Genomic DNA, 19,803 nt, shown 5'->3' with positions numbered 1-19,803 from the left:
TGAACCACCTTGGTGACTTGGGGGTCGGGGGGGCAGCGGTCGAGCGTCGGCCGGGGTCGGTGAATGTGCAGTTTTGGTGGCGAGGCCTCCTCCCACCCCCAGCCCCTGGGCTTCCAGCCTGATCGAGGCAGGGGTCTATGCTCCCCCCTCCCCGCCCCCCCCCAAAGATTTGTCTTGGATCTCGGATTTCCGCCCCTGGAAGCTCTTTTGCTAAGCACTTCTGCAAGTTAATGCCTTATCCAAAGCCCGGGTATCTGCAGAGAAAGTTTTGACAGGCCCAGAGTCTCGGTGGACCGCATTTCCCTAACTGCTGTAGGTGCCCCTTAGTGGAAGCCAGGGATGCGTGGCCTTAGGAGGCCCCTGCTTTGATCTTTAACATCCAGTTCTGGGGTTTTGCTTTGTGTGGCAGTTGTGCTTTCCACAGACGTGGAGATTTTCCCAGAAACTACATAGGCAGCACTTTCTCCTATTTTATTCAGCTGGGGCCCTTGTGACTGGGCCTTTAGTTTCTTTTCATCTGAAGGAGAGGAAACTTCAGCCCTTCTGACCGAGTCCAGCATACTTGCTTACGGCAGCTACTCAGTGAAGGGAAACTAATGAAGAAGCTGTAAAACGTTTTTTTTTTTTTCCCTCATGCCTTTAGAGTTCTGCTTGGGAATGCAGCAGAGAGAGAGGGAGGGAGGGAGGGAGGGAGGGAGAGAGAGAGAGAGAGAGAGGGAGGTAAAATGCTGAAATGGACCTGCTTGGGAGTTCTACTTGTTCTCTTCTGCATTAGCTCCTGTAAGCTGTCCAGGTTTTCCTGCCTGCAGCAAGTTTTCTGTCACCCCCCTGTGGTCTTTCTTTTAAGAAATGTGGTTCATTTCAGAGCACAAAGAGGTTAGATTGTGCTGCTGAACTTCATTGAAAAAAAAATACTGCTAAGTGGATGGTTTCATTAAGTTTCCTTTGCAGGCTTTTGAGCAACTCTGCGTTCTTCAGAGGGAGGACCCTCTGAGCCTGTCTCGGCTGTTACAGCTTTAAAAACCAGCAGAATTAAAACAAAAATAGGTGAAGAAATCCAAGTACCTCAATGAATCATATTGCTGGTGGCCTCCAGCTGAAAGGAAGTTGAATTGCTGCCATATGAAACTAGGAAAGAAGGGGGAAGCAGAGCGTATTCCAGGAGAGGCTCCTGTGTCCAGTCCTTTTAGCTGTCTCTCTCAGTTTGGCCTTCCTCTGAAGGACTTTGATCAGGTGTATAGGAATTTGGTCCTTCCCAGACACAGATCTCTCTCTTGAGGGGAAGAATGAGTCAAAAATGGTTGGCCAGAGTAAATTAACTTGAGCTGTATGAGTCTGTTGTGCAGTCTGCTTTATGATAGGTGTAGAAGAATTTCTCTTCCCCCCACTGCACCATTCTCACTGGGAAGTCAGGGTGGATTAGCACCCTGGCCTTTGTTACTTTGCTGTGTGGAATTTCTGCATTTTCCAGATTTAGAAATCCCCTTACTACCTTATTGGAGAACTGTTTGCCTAAGCTGGAATCAATAGAGTGAGCTGGGGAGGTAGTTTGTGAGGTTAAAGCCAGGAATTAGATTTGGAGAGACTTGGGGAAAGAGATATTGATGATGATGGGGTCCTAGACACTCACTGTTTGGCCACTAAATTACTTGGATCTCTCTTTCTGCTGCTATTAATTTGTAGTCACCTCATTTCTACAAATGAAGTAGGATTTTTGTATTCTGAAGGAGAGCTAAAGTTTTCAGCTGCGTAAACTGCCCTGGAAGGGGCAAAGATGAGAAGGGAAGTGATGCATTTGCATTGTGAAGGAAATAGAGCAGTATGTATTGCAGCTGTATTAAGGATGGTTTTCAAGCACTGGTTTTCCAGAATTGTGCTTGGCAACCATTTTCCTGTATGCTGGTCATGAGCATGGTTTTGGCAGGATTAGATGATTTAGCATGGACGTAAACACTCTGTTTTATTTCCTAAATATCCCAAAGCCTCTTTCAGAGCCTGACTGGCCAGCAAACAGGAGGTATTAGGTAATAACTCTGGATCCTAACCTTTCAGAGTGGGCAGCACCCCGACAGCGTCAGGGTAGGTTCTTCATTCTTCCAGTCCTCCAACCAACAATTGTTATATACCTGTTAGAGATAACACAGCGTTAGCCACTGGAGATGCCAGAATTATGAATGAGATCTGGATCCTGCCCTTGGTTATTCAATCTAGCACGGGAAAGATATATGCAAAACATGATAAATGCTAGAACAGAGGTGTGGATAAAGTACTATGGAAGTAAGAGGAGGGATGAATACCCTACTTGGGGTTCACTGGGAGATTTGACAAAAGTGGTGACACTTGAGAGAGCCTTTAGGGATGAATGGTATTTAGACTGATGGAGGGCGGTATGGAGGGGAGAAGGCAGAGGGAATAAATAACACGTGCAAAGGCATGAAGGGATGAACGGTTCGAGGAACAGGAGTAGTTGGATGTGACTGAAGGGCTAGAGTTTTGTGGGAGCAGATGATACTGTAAAGAACTGAGTCCAGCTTGTAAAGATCCTTTTGTGGCTTTATTCCATAGGTACTGGGGGAGTCAGTCATTGAAAGTTAAAAAAAAAAAATAAAGCAACCATTTGTATGCCAATTTTATTACTTCATAATAGAGGACATACCTGTGCAGTGATTGGAAATATTTACATTGCTATCTGGAGCACCCTTTTCCTTATACCAAAGTGCTTATGAAGCTTGTAATCAGATGGTTGCTTGGTAAACATGAAAACAAAGAAAAGAGGAATGTTTCATCCAGATGATGATATGGGCCCATCACAAAGTTCTCTGCTCTGTAGACTGAGGTCCCTGTGAACACCAACGGAAACTAAGAAAGAACAGTAGTTGAAGAGGTAGGAGGACCCGGATCTGATTCTTTTCTTAGTGTAGAGTCAAACTCTATTCTAGGCCACATATGGACAGAGTTTTAGGTTTTAGGGAGGAGGTTTAAAAACAAACACAATCTGGATTCGAGGTGGTTGGTTAAGCAGCATGGGTAATATGTAAGTTGGTTCAGGAGGAATTATACTTTCTGTTTTCACAAAGCCCTAAAGACTGAAAAGCCTTCACATGCCAGGCTGGACTAGGAATAAAAGAGAACATTCACATTTCAACGTTGGTAACATGGACTGTCTGGTACTTAAAAACTTCAGAGTTCTCACTAGGTGCCATGGGTTATATGAAGCTAATTAGGACTGATTTTTGTTTATCATATCACAGAAAAGAACTTAAAAAACTCACCGCACAGAGAGTTGGGAGTGAAGGGTCTACCTACTATTTAATATGTAAAACCAGCAAGGCAGTATGATATAGTAGAAAGAGACAAGGTTTTGAATTTCTTCAGTCCTACTTTTGCCACTTACCTTCTGCTGTGTGACCTTGGAAAAGTTGCTTAACCTCTGATCTTTGTGTTTCTCATCTGTTAAAATGGGGATGATAATACTAACTCCTTGGGATTCATGAGAGTATAAATGAGCTCTTGGCACATATTAGGCCATTAATGTTTAGAAAAACTGTCATGTATATAGTACCTTGTATTTTACAGAGCAGCTTCATATTCATCATCTTATTTGACCTCCATAATATCCTGTAAAGAAAGTGTTATATATACACCTGGGCAAATTTAGGCAGAGACTTAAATTATTGCCCAAGAGCCAGAGGATCCAGGCTTCTAGATGAAGGTTTCCTATTATAATTTCCTATTATAGAAGGAAATTTAAAAATCAGAGCAGTGACTTGGTTGATTGTGACAGTGCTTTAGTTGTTAGTATCATTGTATATAAGTATCATTCTTGTTATCAGTTTTTAGCCTCTGAACTACAGTCACACACCTTATGTGGCTTACCGGATCTCTGAACTGTGAAGGATTTCTTTTATTATGGGAGAGGTTTCATGGTATATAAATCACTTTGAAATTTTTATACAAAAGCAGTGTAGTGCAAAGTGATAAAGTTTTGTTAACACAGTGGTTGGAAAATACAGGCTTAGGATTTGGTATTGTTTAAGCGATACTCTGAAGCAACCTCTTGGTTAAATGTACACTCAGTTTTTAAGTTCCTTTTTAGAATACAGCCCATGAAATGGAGTGGATAGCTTCTAGACAGAACAATAGACTAATTGCTACTTTTGGACATGAACACTGTTAATTCAGAAAGTGAGTCAAGTCCGTCTGCTGGGAAATCACAAGCTTTGGCCACGTTCATGCTGTTGAAATCATAAAACGTGTGCATGTGCTAACAGTGCTTATGAGAGCTACTGCTTGCTTGCTTGCTTGGCAGGTGACATCATGAACACCAGGGAAATGCATCAGCTGAGGCCTTATTGTCCTGGTACTTTTCAGTGCCAGTTTCAGGTTTTAGAGATCACAGTAGAGAGAATACTTCAGAGTGCACATCTGGGAACAGGATCAAAGTCACAAGTGAACAATTATGGGTTGCACAATGAGTTGGTAGTGTTTTCTCAATGATCTTGAAAACACTCAGGCCCTCCTTTTACTAAGTAAGGTTGGCCCTTTCTGCTTCTGGTAATTATATGTTGAGCCACGTTGCAGCTAGGTTGTGTGGTGTGCTAAAGCTTCTGCTTCTGCTCTTCATGGTTTTGATTGGAGTTTAAGCCTCTGTTCTCTTGCTTCTGTCAGGGGCATTTACTAATTTCCTGGCCTGTAGGAGCCCTTTCAGCCCCATTGGCTTGGTTTGCAGTATCTAAGAATGTTTATTCCAACTTTTTTTGCTACTTCTAATAAAATATTATTTTTCCTTCCAGAACTCCTCAGTTCCTGGAATAAATTACACTGACTTTCTGATTCTTTGTCTCCAGCTTTTGGGGCCTTCCATAATTTGACTTGTCCTGCATACCTAACTATATCCACTGTGACTGGTTCTCTGCTTCATTTGGGCAGGTCTCAGTAATCCTTCCCCCGGGTCCTCATACCTGCCTCTGTGTCTTTCTGTTCTCTCTTCCTGGAATGCCCTCTCCCTTTCTCTCTGATTCTTCAAGTCTTATCTCTTTCTTCTTAATTAAAGCTAAGCACGAGCCCTGTGTCCTCCATGCATGTCCTCCTTTCTTCCATTCCTCTATCAGACATTCATCTCTCCCTTCCCTGATCTCTTAGAATGTCTACCTCATAATTAGTTCTTTAACTATATACTGTTTTGTGTTATTCTTGCATTGCCTCATGTCTGTTAGAATTGTTTCCCTAATGAGGTTTTATACTCTTACATTGTAGGGACTTTTTATACTTCTTTTGCATGTGGTCGATTGGCAGGGAATTTCTCTCAAGAGAAAGGGCAGTCATAGCACTTTCAAGTCATATTTTAAAACAATTTTATTTTCATATTGTAAAAGTAGTATGTGTTTAATGTAGAAAATGGTAAAAAAATACAGGACAGTGTATAGAACTTTAGATAATATGCCTTCCGTGTGTGTGTCGGGGGAGGGGGGGCGGGGAGTGTGGAGGGGCAGGCCAATTAACAGATAGATGTGCTTTAGCTGGAGAGAATGCAGCTCTCAAGGATAGGCCCTTTTTAGCCAGCCTGGGATCTGATACCCTTAGCTTGCTTTTGGCTCCATACATTTGTGTTACATTGTGAGTCTGCTTTCACTGGGCCCAAACACTTATTTTTCTTTCTCTGTTCAAAACTGCTTTCTTCTGCATGACCATGTGTCAGTCATCAGGGATGTATGCCTGTTATCAGGAATGATTTGGGTTGTTGCCTAGGACAAGTTAATTAATTGGTCAGTCAGCATCTTTCTTTTGGGCAAGGGCTTTGCCAGCTGTACTGCTGGCTTCCCTCTTACCATAGCAAATTTCTCTCATCATTTTTCCTCAGAAATGTAAACACAGTTCCTTTGTGTTGATGAAAAGAACAAGCTTGCTTGAAGTGTCTTTTGGAGTTCAGATGGTTTCAACCCGCAGGAGCATGTTGGATTGAGATATATAGGAAGGGATTTTTTTTTTTTGGCTGTGTTTTTCAGTTGGTCACTCACAGTGAATAAACTCACTGCGTACACTGTATTCTACCAGTAGCTATAAGCAGATACTGTGTTGGGGAGTGTGTTAGTGGGGAGGTGGGAGGCACTTCGGAGCATTGAAAAAATATTAAGATTAGGGGTGGAGGGAAAGAAGGTCCTGTGAATGTTCATATGGGGAGCCTGAGTTTTATGCAATGGACAGGATTAACGTAGTGGCTGTGTAAATGATGGATGAGAGCGGAGACTGACTCTCTAGGAGGTCACTGTTGTAATTGAGTCAAGAGGTTAGATTAAGGGTTATTAAAGAGGGAGTGGGCATATTTGAGAGACATTTTGGGCAGGTACAGGGACTTAAGTTCAGATACTATACTAACATTGCTAACTCTTTTCTAGAAGATTTTGCCTTAAAAAAAAGAATTAACTACCCCTCACGCCAGGGCTATTCCAAAACAAAATCTTCTTTCTTGTATAAAAATCTTCTTTTAAAGATTTTACTCCATTCTGAACTTGTTAGATAGGGCTGTGCCTTTGAACCTATGACTTGAGGTTGTGTTTCTTCGTCTTTACTTCTCATTTAAACTAACAATGCTGAGTGCCTCAGAATACCTATTCTACCCATTCTCTGGACAACCTTCATTGTATGCTTCCAGGAATACCTGCCAAGAATTGCATAAGAAATCCTCTTAAATCCCTTCTAAAATCTTCCGTTATATCTTGAAGTGCTAATCTCCCAGGGTGTCAGGGGGCTTGTTTGGAGGATCCATTCATTCATTTAACTAGTAATCATTTATTGAATGTGTCTACTCTGAACCAGGCAATAGGCAAGGTGCTGAAGGAGCAAAGATACTGTCCTTGCATCTCTATGACCTTACAGTTTAACAGGGAAAACATATTGGTGAACTGACAATTACTGTCCATTGTAGGGAGTGCTATCCAACAGATGAGTCTGGTGCCATGGTAGTGAAGAGGAGTACCCATGACAGCCAGGGTGGGAAGGGGCCAGGGAAGGCATCCAAGAGGAAATGACTGAGCTGTCACCTAAAGAATTCAGAACTCTAGGCAAAAAGTTCAGGTAAAGGGCATTCTGGGCAGCATGAACAGAAGTAGGGATGAGAGAGCCTTAGGAGAGGAAATATGGAATCTTAGTAAGGTTGGAGTGCAGGATGTGAGGGAAGGAGAAACGAGATGAGGTAGGAAAAGTAGGCAGAGCTAGAATGTTGACTGGCTGTGTATATCATACTGCAGAGTTTAGACTTCATCCTACAGGCTTTTGGGAGCCATTGAAGGATCTTAGGCAAGGAAGACTAGAGTTGGGTTTACATTTTAGAAATATCCCTGCTCTGGCAGAGTCGTGAAGGAGGATTGGAGAGGGGCAAGTCTAGTGACAGACTAGTTAGGAGGCTGTTACAGTAACTTAGGAGTGATTAGAGTGTAAACTAAGGTTGTGGACCTAGTAATGTAAAGTGGACAAATCAAGAAACGTTAAGGGGTAAAATCCATATATTTATTTATTTATTTTTTTGTCTGTGTTGGGTCTTTGTTGCTGTGCGCAGACTTTTTCTAGTTGCTGCGAGCGGGGGCTACTCTTCGTTGCGGTGCGCGGGCTTCTCATTGAGGCGGCTTCTCTTGTTGCAGAACACGGGCTCTAGGCGCATGGGCTTCAGTAGCTGTGGTGCTCGGGCTCAGTAGTTGTGGGTCACGGGCTCTAGAGCACAGGCTCAGTAGTTGTGGCGCATGGGCTTAGTTGCTCCGCGGCATGTGGGATCTTCCCAGACCAGGGCTCGAACCCGTGTCCCCTGCATTGGCAGGCGGATTCTTAACCACTGTGCCACCAGGGAAGCCCCCATGTATTTTGACACCTATAATTGAATGTGGCATATGAAGGGAGAGGGAAGAACCTAGGATGACTTGCAGGTTTCTGTGTGGGTGGGGGGTGTCATTAACTAAAATTGGGAGTGTAAGGAGAGGAAGGTTATTTCCAGTGATGTGGTGGCAGTGCTGGTGCAGGGGATGGTACTGAGTTCAGCTTTGGTTGCATTGAGGTTGAGGTTTCTGTGGGATGCTGGCAGAGGTGCCCTGCAGTAGGTGGTTGTATACAGTGTGGAGCTCAGGAGAGCTATAGATGGGGCAGCTGTCAGCTTCTGGAATCAGAGCCACAGGAGTGGACGGACCAGGAGATTGCTGAGCAAGTGTGTTTACAGTGAGAAGAGGTTTGAGACAGAAAAACTCTGGGGAACTCCAAAGGGAGGGTGGTTTGGGGAACAGAGGAAGGGGATCCTGTGAAGGAAACTGTCCACCAAAAGGGAGTGGCCAGAGATGTAGGAGGAAGAGGAGAGAAGTGAGTTCTAGAAGGAAGGTGTATCATACATTATCAGATTATATAGAGGTCAAGCGAGGTAAGGGCTGCAGGCTCTGATAGAAAGGTCACCTATCCTGGAGCATTTTCAGTGGCAATGTGGGAAGTGCAGTCCAGAAAGCAGTGGGCTGGGGAGTGAATGAGAAGTGCGTTTTGAAACCTAGACTTTGATGGAACAGAGAGGAGGAAGGCATGACTGTGTAGAGGGGAATGCAGGGTAGAGGGCGTTTTGTTTGTTAATTGTAACGCAGAAGAGACTTCAAGCGTGTTTAAGTGCTGTTTGGGAAGAGTCAGCAGAGGAAAGAATAAAATTCAAGGGAGGGAGAGAATAATCGATGAGAGCATGGAATCTGGAGTCAAAAGAGGAATGTGCCTGATGAGAAAGATAAGAGGGAGGAAGGCAAGAATGCAGGTGGTCAAGTTGGTTGATTAGAGGCGAGGGAATTTCCCCTGATGGCTTCTGTTCTCTCTAAAAGTAGGGGGTGAAGTTATCTGCTGAGAGTAGGGGCTGTGTGTGTGCGCGAGTGCAAGGGTGCATTCGTTTGTTCTTTCCCTCTGGCCCCTGAAGCACTCAACAACCTGAGTGTAGATACTGAGAAAGCAGACAGGTGGATTGATCCAGGATCCAAGTTTTCCAGTGTAGGTTTAATGGAAGAATAAGGGGTCCTTACAGAATAAGGGGTCTTTCTAAAAAAAAAAAAGTAACATCTGCTTTGTTATAGATTGTATTCTGTGGCTGACTTGTATTTTGTGCCCCCAGCAAAATTGTAAGCTCTTTCAGGGCAGGAACCATATATGTAACTTTTGTATTCTTTTATATCATTTACTAAAGTGCATGTCAGAAATTGATTTTTCTCTATTTGTTGACTTAATCTGACTTTTGTGGTCAGGGGCATCTTGACTCTTGACATAGAGAGAGGCTTTTGTCACCTGTGGTCTTTAATCCTCATCTCACCGTCTGATACGGAGAGTGGCTTAGCATCGGCATACACCTCAGGGGCTAGCTTCACTTACTCTCCCCAGGGCAGTTGAGTTTAGGAATGTTTGTGCTTTCCATGAAGACTGCGGGATTAGTATTCCCTATTCTATTTGGACCAGGCTTGTGAAGATCAGGTTCTTTGCAAGACTAGACAGAGTGGCTGTTGTGGGGGATGCAGCCTCCTTTTTGTTTATTTTGGCAGGCGGACAGCGAATGGGATGGATTTGTTCGCATGACTCAGAACCTTCCCTGCCTTACCTTAGCAGGTTCAATATAATCACTACTTTTCAAATCATGATAGTGTCCTTCAGAGTTTATCTGACCTTTATATCTACAAAGTGTATTAGTTACCCTTTCCTTTGTCCTCTACTTGCTTGGGTTCTTCACCTTTAGTCTACTATAGAGGATATTTCGTAGTGTGTTAGGTTACCTTCAGAGTTGACTTAGGTCTTACTCCTTTGACCCACTCTACCTGCTTTAGCTGTTAACTGGTATGTTCTCCACATTGTGACTTGTTTTCTGCTCTTTGTTTTGTAAATTTGGACTCTGTGTTGGGTAAACTTGATGTGAGTCACCCCTGGGAGTGGAAGGTGTGTCTCCACTAATTTGGAGAATCTTTGATCTCATTTCTGTCCCTGGTTTGGCTGATCTGGTACAATTTCTCTCTAAGTCCTGCAAGAGTTGTGTGTGTATGCTTGTTCGTCCCTTGCCTCTGGTTTCACAAAGTGCAGTGGACGGTCTACTCCAGGGCAGGCTGCTTTGCATGTATGGACGCCCTCTACTATCCTTGTCATCACCATCAGCAAAAATGCCTCTGTTAAGAGCCTCTTTGAATGTAGTACAGTATCTAACACTGAATAAGTAGAGTTCATAAACCCTCTGTCTGCCCCCGGGCGTTAAAGTATACAACAGATGATACAAATGACAAGAGACAATAAAGAATGAATAAGCAGTTGAACAAATAGTAGATGGCTGCTCCTCATGCAGCTATCATCTTCCCGGTAGAAGGTTTCCTAAAAAGTGACCTCGTGCAGAGGGAAAGGGGTTTGACAGAGTCAACGCTTATCTTCTGTTCCAACCAGAGTGACAGGGAGCTCCCATCCATGGCCCTTTGGTGCCAGGCAGTTCCTCTCAATGTCCTTTCTAGTCATGCAGGACCTTATTGTCTTGTTCCCTTCTCCATACAGCTGGGTCAGGATCCTAATGGGGCCCTCAGTCTCCGTGACCTGTGGCTGGAGTGGTAGGCAGGAGAACACCTGGAAGACCTGGGTCCTCTGTACAATTGTAACGTGAGGAAATTCATCCCAGACCTACTGCAAACGCTCGTGTGCACACAAACACCAGAAATGAGCCATGGGGTTAGTGTTGGGTTGGAAAGAAGCTGGTCTGGCCTGGTCTGGGGCACCTCTGGGGGTAAGAATGTAGGACCCATCCCAGCCTCTGTTGGTTAGTTTCCCAAACGGAGAACAGGAACCAGACTAGTTCAGATGGGGTGCTTTGAGATCCTCACCTCTCCCAGAGGACTGATTCATTGTTTTTATTGTTATTATTTTTAATTAGTATAATAACACTATTCATGTAGTAATGCCTTTATTAGGAAGAATGGGCGTCTGTGAGGGGCTGGAATTTCCCTCCACCTTCCCTGTGGAAGACAAAGCTAGAGGGAGCATTAGATTCCCATCGCTCAGGCCTCCTCAGCCTTTGGGCGGCTCCAGGGAAGGGGTGAGGCGGTGGAGGCCCTAGCGTGAATATGCCATTGAGAAGGGATGAGAGGCAGGAGCTGACGGAGCTGTGGCACAGTTGGAGTGTTAATAAGAGACGATCGGTGTGGGGGGCAATACTAAGGGGGCTAATAGAGGCAGCGTATAATAATCCTTGTGGCTGTTGTTAGCTGCTTCCCTTTGCCTTTGTCTAAAAGCAGAGCCAAAACCCCTGCATTCTTTCCTCCTCTACGTCCTCCTGTTGATTACATCTCATTTTCTGACTTGTAAAGATGTATAATACCTTCAACAAATAGGCTTGTGATGATATGGAAAGTTGAGTAAATAAAAGCTCCAGAGATTAGAAAGCTGAGTGGGGATGGATTTTTTTTTTTTTTTTGGCTGCGTTGGGTCTTTGTTGCCGCATGCGGGCTTTCTCTAGTAGCTGCGAGCGGGGGCTCCTCTTCGTTGTGGTTGCAGGCTTCTCACTGCGGTGGCTTCTCTTTGTTGCAAAGCACGGGCTCTAGGCGCGCGAGCTTCAGTAGTTGTGGCTCGCGGGCTCTAGAGCATAGGTTCAATAGTTTTGGTACACCGGATTAGTTGCTCCGCGGGATGTGGGATCTTCCTGGACCAGGGATCGAACCCGTGTCCCCTGCATTGGCAGGCGGATTCTTAACCACTGTGCCACCAGGGAAGTCCTGGGGATTTGATTATTGTGTTTAAGTATAACAGATAATTTTCTTGCAGTTCATCACAAACCAAAATTGCCTTGTAGCATTTCTTGGTTTTTTTTGTTACTTAACTTTTTGTGTATATTTGTCTGAACTTTCCAACCTAATTGTGATCTTGTTCAGGGTGTAGACTGTGTCAAATGAGATGCATATGATGCACTTCACAAACTGAACCACTTTGCAAATGGTGGGGGTGGTCATATTTCTTGGTTTTTCCGGCTGCTTCCAGCACCCGTCTCAATGGGTTTTTCCACACGATTGTCCCACAGACATCTCAAAGTTGATAACGTCCCAAATGGGCATCATTGTCCTCCTCCCTGCTCCCAGACCTGCTTCTCTTCCTGGGTCCCCCAGCTCAGTGAAAGCCTTCCTCACCCATCCAGTTGTCCAAGCCAGGACCCTGGGCTTCATGCAAGCCTCCTCCCTCTCCTGCATCCTGCCCAGGGGGCCAGTCTTTCAGCAAGTCCCGCGGATTCCATCTCCTACAACTCTCTCCACCTGTCATCTCCTCCAGCCCCACTGCTAATAGATGAGTTCAGGGCCTTATCTCTTACTGGGACTGCTGTGATTGCTCTTAAGTGCTCCAACGTCACTCTTTCTTCCAAACTCCTACCTGAAAAAAAACTTCCAAAAGTGCAAAACTAATTACATTTGGTAGTATGTTAATAAGAGAAGATAGTGTGGGGGCAGTTTTAAGGGAGCTAATAAGGCAAGAAGTATTTGTTGCTGTTATTAGCTGTTTCCCTTTGTTTACATATTTGTCTGAGAGCAGAGCTGAAGCTCCTGCATTCTTTTGTTTATTAACTCTTGTATTCCTAGCACCCAGAAGAGTGCCTGGTATATAGCAGGTGCTCAGTAAATATTTGTTGAATGCGTGAACTGGAAATGATCAGTTCAGCTCACTCCTGTTCCTTGGAAGGAAATGAAATGAGGCATGGAAAGGTGCAGTAACTTGCTCAGGGCCATGTACCAATTGGTGCTACATACAGCCAGATCTCACCAGGTGAGTGGTGTTTTTTTATGAGACCATGCTTAATCACATTCCTTTGTGTGATTTGATACTGATGTGCATTATCAGCTTAACTGTATATCCCTGTGAGCAGGGGTGAGGAGAGGAAACTAACATGTATTAAGGCCTTACTAAATGCCAGGTGCTTTATCTCATTTAATCATCACAAATAGCATCCTATGACAGTCCAATGACATTGATTGATACTACAGAGGAGGAAACCAAAGCTTAAGGAACCTAAATAAGTTCCCTGAGGATCACACAGCTGGTAAGTGACTGCATTGGGTTTTGCACCCAGGCCTGCTGAACTCCACTGGCCCTCTTGCCTTAAGGGGCAGTATAAATTTTGATTTTGTAGTCTAAGTTGCTTTAAGATTTTCAAGTCAGACTACTCTTGAAAATGGTCTGATTTGAACTGCTCAAACAGAGTTGCAGTATTGTTTACCTTAAGACAGGCCCATGGAACAGTGGAGTCGTCGTAATAAAGAGGAGTCTGCAGGGCTCTTGAGTCGCAAACAATCCTGTGCTCTGGGTAGTGCTGTATCCCTCCATTCAGTTATATCACGTATAACTGAATTTCACAGTTGTTTTCTAACCCAGGCATCCAGGACCACTATAGAAAGGCTCGTGCAGTGCAGCACTTCTGCGTGTGTTTGGTAGAGCTAGTAAACACTAAGAGCACAAAGACAATGCCTAAAATGTAGGACAGGTAGAGCAGGAGAGGACTGAGCCTGATTGAAACTAGCTGTTTCTGTAGTAAGTAGGCAGACCTTAATTACCTGTGTTGCTCAGAGACCTGAGCTGAGAGTGGGGGTGGGGAGAGGTCACACACATTATCTTTGGAGAAATGATGGGAGTAAATAATCCTTAGTTTTCAGTTTACTCCAGAAACTTTTGCTCACTGTTCAGAGTCACAGTAGTCATGTGGACTTCGAGGTGGCACCTTGTCACCCCGGATCATCCAACCGTAAGGTTAACATTTTTTTCGTTAGAGGGCTCCTTAGGTACGGCAGCCGTTCATTTTGAACTCCCTATTAGCTTCTCTCGGTAGCTTTGTGTAGCCTGCCTTAGAAAGGAGAGTGGAGACTGAGCTGAGGGGCCCAGGAGGGTAGAGGAAGGAATAGTGAAGGTGGCAGAGAAACAAAGGCTTAATTAGAAGGTTCCTCTGTCTTTTGGGAGTTAACATCCTTTTCATTAGCTGATTGCTGAGATGAGGGTGGAGACCCAGGAGGGGGAGGAGGAGGAGTTGTTGTAATGGAAGCAGAATAGTTGGTGGTGATCCAGGACCAGCAGCATCTGTAGCACCTGGGAGCTTGTTAGGACCGCACAGTGTTAGGCTCCACCCCAGACCTGCTAAATCAGTTTTTATTTTAGCAAGATTCCCAGGTGATTCCATGCACATTAAAGTTTGAGCAGCACCGAGTTGGTAATAAAGTGGTTCAGTGTAAGGGGTTTTGGAGTCTGACAGATCTGGGATTGAAACCCAGTTTGGCCATTTGAATAGCTGCGTGACCTTGGATGAATTCTTTAACCTCTCAGTGTCTCAGTTTCTTATCTGCAGAATAGGGGAACTCTCTACTTCATAGTGCTGTTGGGGAGAGTAAATGAAATATTGGTTCTTTCTGCAGTTGATGGTGTCTTAGATTTAATGAAATTTAGTAATGGCTGTAACATACCAAGTACTGAGCCTGGTACAGAGTAAATAATAAATGTTATTACTAATAACTAAGGCAAATTTACAGGAACAAAGAGCCTCTTTCTCTTTTTCCTCTCTTTATCTGTCAATGAGTGCATTTGTCTGCAGTTTTATAAAATTATAGTCAGTGTGTATATACTCTTTGGTGTTTTACTTAGCATTATTTAATAATAGTTGTAGCAGAAGTAGTTAACAAACATAATGCTTATTAATGTGCCAGGCACTATTTTAAGTACTTTATGTATATATTCATTCAGTCCTAAGAGTAACCATGTGAGATAGGTATTACTATCTCCATTTTTAGATGAGGAAACAGAACAGAGAGGTTAAGTGACTTGCCCAAGATCATGCAGTTGGAAAATTGCAGAGCCAAGATTTGAACTGAGGTAGTCAGATTCTAGCATCCATGCTGTCTATTTTCATGTACTGCTGTTGTCCTCAAACTTATGTGATGGAATGGAAATCAGGAGACTTGGGTTGGATACCTAATTCTGACACTAACTTAGTTGTGACTCTGGTCAAGTCAATTTACTTCTTTGGGCCCATCGCCTTACTGTAAAAATGGGAGAACTAGATGGGATTTATAAGGTCTCTTCATTGATTCACTCAACACATAGTGATTGAAATCGAAGTCTGGTAGAAAATCATATCTAGGGAATTGGTTCAAAAGTACTTGTTCAAGCGGATTGGTTTAGTTAAAAACAAGGGTTTTGAATCTTGGCTCAGCCACTTTATGGCTGTATGATGTTGGGCAACTTACTTAACCTTTCTAAGCATTGATTTTCTCACTAGTAATGGGGAGAATAGTTCATACCTTGCAGGGATGTTGTGAAGTTTGAATAAGATAATGTGTATTAGCACCTAACATGTGAGGCACACAGTAGATACTCGATGTACAAGAGTTCTCTTACCTTCTTTCTTTTCATCCAGCAGTGGTTAGGGAAGCAGATATACCAGATTCAAAAGGAGTAAGAATCTATCTTGGTCCTAGTGTCTTTTTCCCACAAGGGTATTTTGGTTGGTAGATGAGAATTAGCAGAGGAAAAAGTATACGTATAGTCAGGTCCTGTCATTTATTTTATTGTTTAATTTTTTTTTTTTTTTTTTTGCGGTACGTGGGCCTCTCACTGTTGTGGCGTCTCCTGTTGTGGAGCACAGGCTCCGGACGTGCAGGCTCAGCGGCCATGGCTCACGGGCCCAGCCGCTCCGCGGCATGTGGGAACTTCCCGGACCAGGGCACGAACCCGTGTCCCCTGCATCGGCAGGTGTACTCTCAACCACTGCGCCACCAGGGAAGCCCTATCGTTTAATTTTAAAAAAAAATATTTATTTATTTATTTGGCTATGCCGGGTCTTAGTTGTGGCACGTGGGATCTTCGTCGTGGCTTGCAGGATCTTTTAGTTTTGGCATGCACGCTCTTAGTTGCGGCATGCGGGATCTAGTTCCCTGGCCAGGGATTGAACCCGGGCCCCCTGCACTGGGAGCGTGGAGTCTTTTTTTTTTAACATCTTTATTGGAGTATAATAGCTTTACAGTGTTGTGCTGTTTCCACTGTATAACAAAGTGTATCCGCTATGTGTATACATATATCCTCATATCCCCTCCCTCTTGCATCTCCCTCCCACCCTCCCTAACCACCCATCTAGGTGATCACAGAGCACTGAGCTGATCTCCCTGTGCTATGCAGCTGCTTCCCACCAGCCATCCATTTTACATTTGGTAGTGTATATATGTCCATGCCACTCTCTCACTTCGTCCCAGCCTACCTTTCTCCCACCCTGTGTCCTCAAGTCCATTCTCTACGTCTGCGTCTTTATTCCTGTCCTGCCCCTAGGTTCATTAGAACCTTTTTTTTTTTTAGATTCCGTATATATGTGTTAGCATTCGGTATTTGTTTTTCTCTTTCTGACTTACTTCACTGTGTATGACAGACTCTAGGTCCATCCACCTCACTACAAATAGTTCAGTTTCGTTTCTTTTTATGGCTGAGTAATATTCCATTGTATATATGTGTCATATCTTTATCCATTCATCTGTCGATGGACACTTATGTTGCTTCCATGTCCTGGCTGTTGTAAATAGTGCAGCAATGAGCATTGTGGTACATGTCTCCTTTTGAATTATGTTTTTCCTAGGGTATATGCCCAGTAGTGGGATTGCTGGGTCATATGGTAGTTCTAATTTTAGTTTTTTAAGGAAACTCCATACTGTTCTCCATAGTGGCTATATCAATTTACATTCCCAGCAACAGTGCAAGAGGGTTCCCTTTTCTCCACACCCTCTGCAGAACTATTTGGTTATAGAATTTTTGATGATGGCTATTCTGACTGGTGTGAGGTGATATCTTATTGTAGTTTTGATTTACTTTTTTCTAATGATTAGTGTTGTTGAGCACCGTTTCATGTGTTTGTTGGCAATCTGTATACCTTCTTTGGAGAAATGTCTGTCTAGGTCTTCTGCCCATTTCTGGATTGGGTTGTTTGTTTTTTGATATGGAGCTGCGTGAGCTGCTTGTATATTTTGTAGATGAATCCTCTGTCAGTTGCTTTGTTCGCAGATATTTTCTCCCATTCTGAGGGTTGTCTTTTTGTCTTGTTTATGGTTTCCTTTACTGTACAAAAGCTTTTAAGTTTCGCTAGGTCCCATTTGTTTATTTTTGTTATTATTTCCATTTCTCTAGGAGGTGGGTCAAAAAGGATCTTGCTGTGATTTATGTCAGAGTGTTCTTCGTATGTTTTCCTCTAAGAGTTTTATAGTGTCTGGTCTTACATTTAGGCCTTTAATCCATTTGGAGTTTATTTTTGTGTATGGTGTTAGGGAGTGTTCTAATTTCATTCTTTTTTTTTTTTTTTTTTTTAAGAAGATGTTGGGGCTTCCCTGGTGGCGCAGTGGTTGAGAGTCCGCCTGCCGATGCAGGGGACACGGGATCGTGCCCGGGTCTGGGAAGATCCCACATGCTGCGGAGCGGCTGGGCCTGTGAGCCATGGCCGCTGAGCCTGCGCGTCCGGAGCCTGTGCTCCGTAGCGGGAGGGGCCACAACAGTGAGAGGCCTGCGTACCGCAAAAAAAAAAAAAAAGATGTTGGGGGTAGGATTTTATTAATTAATTAATTTATTTTTGCTATGTTGGGTCTTCGTTTCTGTGCAAGGGCTTTCTCTAGTTGCGGCAAGCAGGGGCCACTCTTCATCGCTATGCGTGGGCCTGTCACTATCACGGCCTCTCTTGTTGCAGAGCACAGGCTCCAGACGCACAGGCTCAGTAGTTGTGGCTCACGGGTCTAGTTGCTCCGTGGCATGTGGGATGTTCCCGGACCAGGGCTCGAACCCGTGTCCCCTGCATTGGCAGGCAGGTTCTCAACCACTGCGCCACCAGGGAAGCCCCTAATTTCATTCTTTTACATGTAGCTGTCCAGTTTTCCCAGCACCACTTATGAAGAGGCTGTCTTTTCCCCAGTGTATATCCTTGCCTCCTTTGTCATAGATTAGCTGACCATAGGTGTGTGGGTTTATCTCTGGGCTTTCTGTCCTGTTCCATTGATCTGTATTTCTGTTTTTGTGCCAGTACCATACTGTTGATTACTGTAGCTTTGTAGTATAGTCTGAAGTCAGGGAGCCTGATTCCTCCAGGGAGTGTGGAGTCTTAACTGCTGGACCACGAGGGAAGTCCCCAGGTCTTGTCATTTTTAAATAACCCACCTTTTGATTTTAAATTAAAATTCCTTTAAAAAATACATAGTTGAGGGCTTCCCTGGTGGCGCAGTGGTTGAGAGTCCGCCTGCTGATGCAGAGGACACGGGTTCGTGCCCTGGTCTGGGAAGATCCCACATGCCGTGGAGCGGCTGGGCCCATGAGCCATGGCCACTGAGCCTGTGTGTCCGGAGCCTGTGCTCCGCAAAGGGAGAGGCCACCACAGTGAGAGGCCCACGTACCGCAAAGAAAGAAAAACAAAAAAACAAAAAACAACATCGTTTATTTATAATAGGATAAATGCCAATTAAAAAAAAAAACATGGTGTATTATTACTTAACTGGGGCTGCCATAATAAAGTACCACAAACTGGGTGGCTTAAACAACAAAAATTTATTGTCTTACAGTTCTACAAGCTGAAATCAAGGTGTCAGCAGGGTTGATTTCTTCTGAGGGCTGTGAGGCAGGATCTGTTCCAGGCCTTTTGCCCAGCTTCTGCTAGCCTCAGGCCTTCGTTGGCTTGTAAATGGCCTTTCTCTGTGTGCTTTCACATTACTTGTATGTGTCTGTCTTTGTGTCCAAATTTCCCCTTTTTGTAAGACCACCAGTCTTATATTGGGTTAGAGTCCACCCTAGTGACCTCATTTTAACTTGATCATTTGTAAAGACCCTATTTCCAAATAAAATCATGTTCACAGGTGCTCCGAGGTAGGACTTCAGCATCTTTTGGGGGACACAATTCAACCTGTAACAGATAGTTTAGTTTAGCTACTTCTAACCTGGAGAGAAGAGCATGTATGAAATTAACTTTTGCTTGTCTCATAGCACTTATTACTAAGATTCTTTTGGTAGGGACACGGGGAGAACCCAGGTTCACACCTTGTCCTGCTAATTCTGCACCTTGGTTTTGGCATCCTTTAGGAAAGAGAGTGGAAATGGATCTGGTACATAGCGTTGGTGGGAGATGGCTTCCTTTTATGAACCGAATGGATTAATAATAATAATAGCTCCCATTAGTTGAGTTTTTACCGTGTGACAGGGACTGTGTTAAGCACTTTATATACACTAGCCCATTTAATTCTCATAACAATGTCGTGAAGTAGATATTATTATTATCATCATCATTTTACAGAGGAGAAAAGTGAGACTCATGCCAGTGAAATAACTTGCCCAAGGTCACATCTAGTAAACGGTAGAGTAGGAATTCAGATCTAACTCTGTGGGACTATAGAACTCCGGCAATGAACCACCATATTATACACCTCCTTGGATAGAATTGTCTGGCCCGAGTCTCCTTCTTTTCTCTAAAAACTCCTAGTTCTGGAAACATGCCGAGTGAAGGGTCAGGGGAGTGACCTTTACGTGCAGTCTTGGGATCTCTTATTGTTTGTGAGTGGGAAAGGGAGTGTGACTTTAGTTGGCACTTTTTACCTAGTGGTTTAAGTCTTGCCAAGGGGCCCTAGTCAGGTGTGGGACATTGTGAGTTACTTTAAAACAAAAAATACTGTTCTAGAACTGAAGAGGAAAAAACACAGGCTTTCTATGCTTATCTAACTCTCTTTCTTATTACTACAGAATTACACGTGCTTATTGTAAATTTGAGCAGTACAAAGAAAAAGGTAAAAGTTCTCTTTTCTAGTCTTT

At 43.8% G+C, this 19,803-nt stretch overlaps 1 protein-coding gene across 9 annotated transcripts in view; it reads left to right on the top strand.

The window, feature by feature from the left end:
* The window catches only part of MACF1 (microtubule actin crosslinking factor 1), a 327,256-nt gene that overhangs the window by 745 nt on the left and 306,708 nt on the right, over positions 1–19,803 (top strand). The gene's annotated exons all lie outside the window — the stretch shown is intronic.

The sequence above is a fragment of the Orcinus orca genome, chromosome 1 (genome assembly GCF_937001465.1).
Source record: "Orcinus orca chromosome 1, mOrcOrc1.1, whole genome shotgun sequence".
NCBI lineage: Eukaryota > Metazoa > Chordata > Mammalia > Artiodactyla > Delphinidae > Orcinus > Orcinus orca.
This window is presented reverse-complemented; position numbering and strand designations above follow the sequence as displayed.